Raw genomic sequence first — 6000 nt, forward strand, 5'->3', positions numbered from 1 at the left:
CAAAAAAATGACCTTAATATACATGGTGAAGACATGGACGACAGCTTTACTGGCCACACAATGCAGCGTTTTATGTAAACAACCTTATTTACTCTACCAAGAAGAAATGTCTACCTTTATACTTGCCCAACATTTCACTTCATATTGCCATAGAAGTGGAATATGAGATGGCATGGTTCTAAAGTTTGACTTAGGACTAAAAACAAAAACAAAATAATAGAACACGAAAATAAATGCTCATAACATAACCAACTGCCTTAAAGTGAACATTTGAGTGTGAAGGAAGTAGGCTCCACCCACCCTGGCCCCTGATGATGGTTTAAATGTTAATCCAGCTGTGGTAGATGCCTACAGGCTGGCACTGTGTAAGACAGAACACACAGTAGTTGTGCCAGAAACCAGAGAAGAAGCACATACTCAGGGGTTGGTGCAAACTGAACATCGCCGTACACCCTTCATTATTCATGTGCTCTGAGGAAAGGCTCCATACATGCATCCAAGATGAACTCACTGCTAGGTTACATCCCTATAACCCTTCCCTGGGCCTGGCCTGCTCCTTCACTGGGCCTGGCCTGCTCCTTCACTGGGCCTGGCCTGCTCCTTCACTGGGCCTGGCCTGCTCCTTCACTGGGCCTGGCCTGCTCCACTCACAGTCATACTAAGATCCTCCAACAGAAACTCTCCATATAGATGCAATACAGGTCTACTAAGTGACTCTTTCTCAGCAACAGGGAATTAGAATTACTTTGTGGATGCTCATTTTTGTAGGAGTTTATCACATTTTTTTTAAGGCGAAATCAAGTCTGTCATTTCAAAGTGAAAATTACAAACTACAGGAGCCTTTTTAAACACAATCCATGTCTCAATTGCCTCAAGCCTTAAAAATCCTTCTTTAACATGTCTCCTCCCCTTCATCTACACTGATTGAAGTGGATTTAACAAGTGACATCAATAAGGGGTCATAGATTTCACCTGGATTCACCTGGTCAGTCTGTGTCATGGAAGGAGCAGGTGTTCCTAATGTTTTGTACACTCAGTATAGTATGTTTGTGCTGTGAGCATTTCGAAGTGTGAATAATGAGTGTTCCTCATAGGTGAGAGTAGCCCCTTTAAGCCCTACACCCTCCCTTGCATTTAGACTTTGATGTGATGGCAGCGTTATGACACAGCAAGTGCTGCTCCTGGCATGGGGCCAGGGCACAGACCATAGAACTGGACACAACCTGTTGGTTTTAGCCAGTGGAAGATCCCTGAGTTCTAACTTTAAGTATAATAATCATGTTTATGTAAGGCTTTACAGAATGACAGATCCCAAATGCTGTACATTAACCACTGCTCAACTCAGAGGGCTCTGGTCCCATAGAATCTGACACTCTTTTTCACAACCCTCCAAGTCATTGGAGTGATAGCATAAGTAACTTTAACTTTAAAATCATCCATGACGAGTTACAGGTGCTAAGACTAGTAGTTGTAAAAGTAGTAGTGGTAGTGCATTGCTAGGTAACGACGTAAACAATGCCACTTCATATGAATGTGGCAATGTGTACGTTGTCTCATATATCATGCGCAGGAGAGGCTCTAACAATGGGGATTTCATACCACCCGTTGTATAACTCTCCATACATCATGTATGCATTTTAGACGTTCCCGGAGTCATTAGAGGGTATAGGTCGGAGCACTAGCTGATTAGGACCCTGTCAGTAAGATCAGTGGGCAATGCGAGGCGGATCCACTATCATTGAGAAGGCTAAGCCAGAGTACAAGTGTATCCTCGACCTCCATCTGAACAGAGGTCCTCTTGTCTGAGCTGAATTCTGCCATTGACTGAGTACTGCCCAACCAGCACTGAATATAAATGTGCCCCTCTCCTTGGATGCGAGTGTCTGCATTCGCTTGCATAGTCACAATGCACACTCCTGTGATACCAATACCAATGCACACTCCTGTGATACCAATACCAATGCACACTCCTGTGATACCAATACCAATACACACTCCTGTGATACCAATACCAATGCACACTCCTGTGATACCAATACCAATGCACACTCCTGTGATACCAATACCAATGCACACTCCTGTGATACCAATACCAATACACACTCCTGTGATACCAATACCAATGCACACTCCTGTGATACCAATACCAATGCACACTCCTGTGATACCAATACCAATACACACTCCTGTGATACCAATACCAATGCACACTCCTGTGATACCAATACCAATGCACACTCCTGTGATACCAATACCAATACACACTCCTGTGATACCAATACCAATGCACACTCCTGTGATACCAATACCAATACACTCCTGTGATACCAATACCAATGCACACTCCTGTGATACCAATACCAATGCACACTCCTGTGATACCAATACCAATGCACACTCCTGTGATACCAATACCAATGCACACTCCTGTGATACCAATACCAATGCACACTCCTGTGATACCAATACCAATGCACACTCCTGTGATACCAATACCAATACACACTCCTGTGATACCAATACCAATACACACTCCTGTGATACCAATACCAATGCACACTCCTGTGATACCAATACCAATACACACTCCTGGGATACCAATACCGATGCACACTCCTGGGATACCAAAACCAAAGCACACTCCTGTGATACCAATACCAATACACACTCCTGTGATACCAATACCAATACACACTCCTGTGATACCAATACCAATACACACTCATGTGATACCAATACCAATACACACTCCTGTGATACCAATACCAATACACACTCATGTGATACCAATACCAATACACACTCCTGTGATACCAATACCAATGCACACTCCTGTGATACCAATACCAATACACACTCCTGTGATACCAATACCAATACACACTCCTGTGATACCAATACCAATACACACTCCTGTGATACCAATACCAATGCACACTCCTGTGATACCAATACCAATACACACTCCTGTGATACCAATACCAATGCACACTCCTGTGATACCAATACCAATACACACTCCTGTGATACCAATACCAATACACACTCCTGTGATACCAATACCAATACACACTCCTGTGATACCAATACCAATACACACTCATGTGATACCAATACCAATACACACTCCTGTGATACCAATACCAATACACACTCCTGTGATACCAATACCAATACACACTCCTGTGATACCAATACCAATGCACACTCCTGTGATACCAATACCAATACACACTCCTGGGATACCAATACTGATGCACACTCCTGGGATACCAAAACCAAAGCACACTCCTGTGATACCAAAACCAAAGCACACTCCTGTGATACCAATACCAATGCACACTCCTGTGATACCAATACCAATGCACACTCATGTGATACCAAAACCAATGCACACTCATGTGATACCAATACCAATGCACACTCATGTGATACCAATACCAATACACACTCCTGTGATACCAAAACCAATGCACACTCCTGTGATACCAATACACACTACTGTGATACCAATACCAATGCACACTCCTGTGATACCAAAACCAATGCACACTCCTGTGATACCAATACCAATACACACTCCTGTGATGTGCATCTGATTATACCTGTGTGTGTATGTTTTACATGTGTGACAATGAGGGTGTATGTTGATGACAGTGACCAATATTAAATATTACCTTTAAAGAAATCACACAGGTCAATACATGATATCAAACATACAGCAATCTATTTCACCGGTATGGCAGAGGGATCTGGCACGCTCACACTAAGAGCACATACAACCATTATCTATCAAGTGAAAACATCTATCAATCCCTACGTAGCCAAAGGGCTACCGATGGGCGCAATTAATTCCCTAAATGGTTCCTCGACTGGTAAGCAGCACGACTGGCCCGACTGATATACCCCAGTCCGCCCGCCGTAGCCTATCATTTGATCATGTCCTGATTCAAATCAGATCGGATGCTGACCATCTTGGTTCCATTTTATTCTCTGGTAAAACGGAAAGACACGTCGGCATCGCGGGTTGCTCTGCGGATATTAGCCAGCCATAATGTTAGCGTAAAAACCTCAGGAGGCGACATCTTATCAACAGGCAAAGGCCACTGAAATAGCACACTATTGAAACGAAGGAAAACATTTGTATTACACATTCGCATGAAGGTTTGCCAATATTGACAACTAATTTCCCAACGGTGACAGTGCGCCAGGATCGATTATGCGAAGGAGATACGGAACAACAGCGTCACATGGATGCTTGCGCACACAAAAGCTATAGGAAATCACGACAATTATTTTTAAAAAGGGAGGAATAGGCTTACCCAAAATATTCCCGGTCAACGTGAGAACGCGAGGGTCTCCCTTGAAGATGCGTCTGGTTTTCTCTCTTGCTTTTTTCGGGTGATGTTTTACGCCATTTCTTTTGCAAGATTATTTCTCATTAAAGTGAGGTGTCGCAGGCTTTCGTACATCAATTCACCTTCTCCGTGTCGATCTGTCCCCCCATTCCCCCAAAAATAATACCTCTTAATGCCCCCTCCTCCTCTCTTTCCTCTTTCTGACAACACCCTTCTCTCTCTCCCTAGTCGACAGATAGCTTACCACATTTTTGAGTTCGAAAGAGAAAGGCAGAGAATGAAATAAAACAATAATAAAAACAAATGCGTGTAACGCATTAGCGTTAACTCAACGCAAAGGATGCTCGTCTTCTCTCCTTTCCATGGTGATACATTTCCACGGTGCCTCCCTCTGTTGTGAGAAGGCCTACATTAACTCATTATTTAAATTAATAAAATAAAGACGCTCCAAACAGGGTGTCAGACCTCTCCTCTGCGTACTTGCGTTGTCGCTCTGCTTTACTTCTTCTTTGATGTTTTATATCGGCAACAAAGGGGAGCTATGAATGGATCATCCGTTTCGTTGTTGCCTCGTTTGGCATATCATAATGACTTTTACAGGATTGTAATGATGTTAATTATTTTGCAGCCCCGACAGATCCATCAATGCCTCATTCGTGAAGATTCTTCGGTTAGTGCCTGAGAAGAGATGCTGTGTTTCATCTCTCTCTATCTATCTATCTCTCTCACACACACACTTTCTCTCTCTCTCTCTCTCTCTCTCTCTCTCTCTCTCTCTCTCTCTCTCTCTCTCACACACACACACAGACACACACTTCTCTCTCTCTCTCTCTCTCTCTCTCTCTCTCTCTCTCTCTCTTTTTTAAAACACTCACGCTCATTCGAATTCACTCAAAGCTACCGCAGATTGAGTGCGTGTCCCATTTGTGCCATCGGTCGCTGCTTGCCACATTATGTTAAAATTTTCTCTTGCAGTGATAATTTTTTATGAATAGACAGCGAAGATAGGAGGAGGCATTATTGTCAGCCGAAGCCAATCTATATCTGTGAAATCATCTTAAAGAAAGTATTCTGGTTTGACCTCACTCGGCGCAGTGTTTCCATTATCGAACGAAGTATGTTTTTCAGATGGAGATCTGCATCAGGGTGACGTCAGAAATGGTTAAAGCCATAGAAACAATTCCCTTCTCCCTCATCGACAGAGAAACCAATTGAGATGGCCTATGTTGCACCGGGTCTCAGGATATCTTGAAATACAGCATCTGTATTCTGTATCAAATGACTTCAATGAACCATGCTACTGTGATGTGTTGAATGTGTTGTCGGTATAGGGCAATGCAATAGAGGGAGCTGGCTGTTGTGGAGTAGCCTTTACCTATGATGCCAGAGGTTCACCTCCGTGCCATGTGGCACCTTGTCTAGAAAAAGAGATAATAAGAGATAGATAGGTACTCCATATGATTCTTGGCTGGTGTGTCAGTGTGCTGTTACTCTGTAGCAAGCACATCTCACATGTCATGATCAAATGATAGAGGGGGTGGGTGCTGGTGTGCCCAGGGGTCTGTGGCCACTCATCACAGGTAAGGGCAGAGCAGAGGACTGACAGAGGAGAGAGCCGGCAGCTGCAGGTGCATCATCCGCT

At 43.6% G+C, this 6000-nt stretch overlaps 1 pseudogene; it reads right to left on the reverse strand.

Moving 5' to 3' along the window:
- Nucleotides 1–5118, reverse strand: part of LOC112231402 — a 105115-nt pseudogene extending 99997 nt beyond the window's left edge.
- Between the last annotated feature and the right edge of the window lie 882 nt (nucleotides 5119–6000).

This window comes from Oncorhynchus tshawytscha, linkage group LG33 (genome assembly GCF_018296145.1).
Source record: "Oncorhynchus tshawytscha isolate Ot180627B linkage group LG33, Otsh_v2.0, whole genome shotgun sequence".
Lineage (NCBI taxonomy): Eukaryota > Metazoa > Chordata > Actinopteri > Salmoniformes > Salmonidae > Oncorhynchus > Oncorhynchus tshawytscha.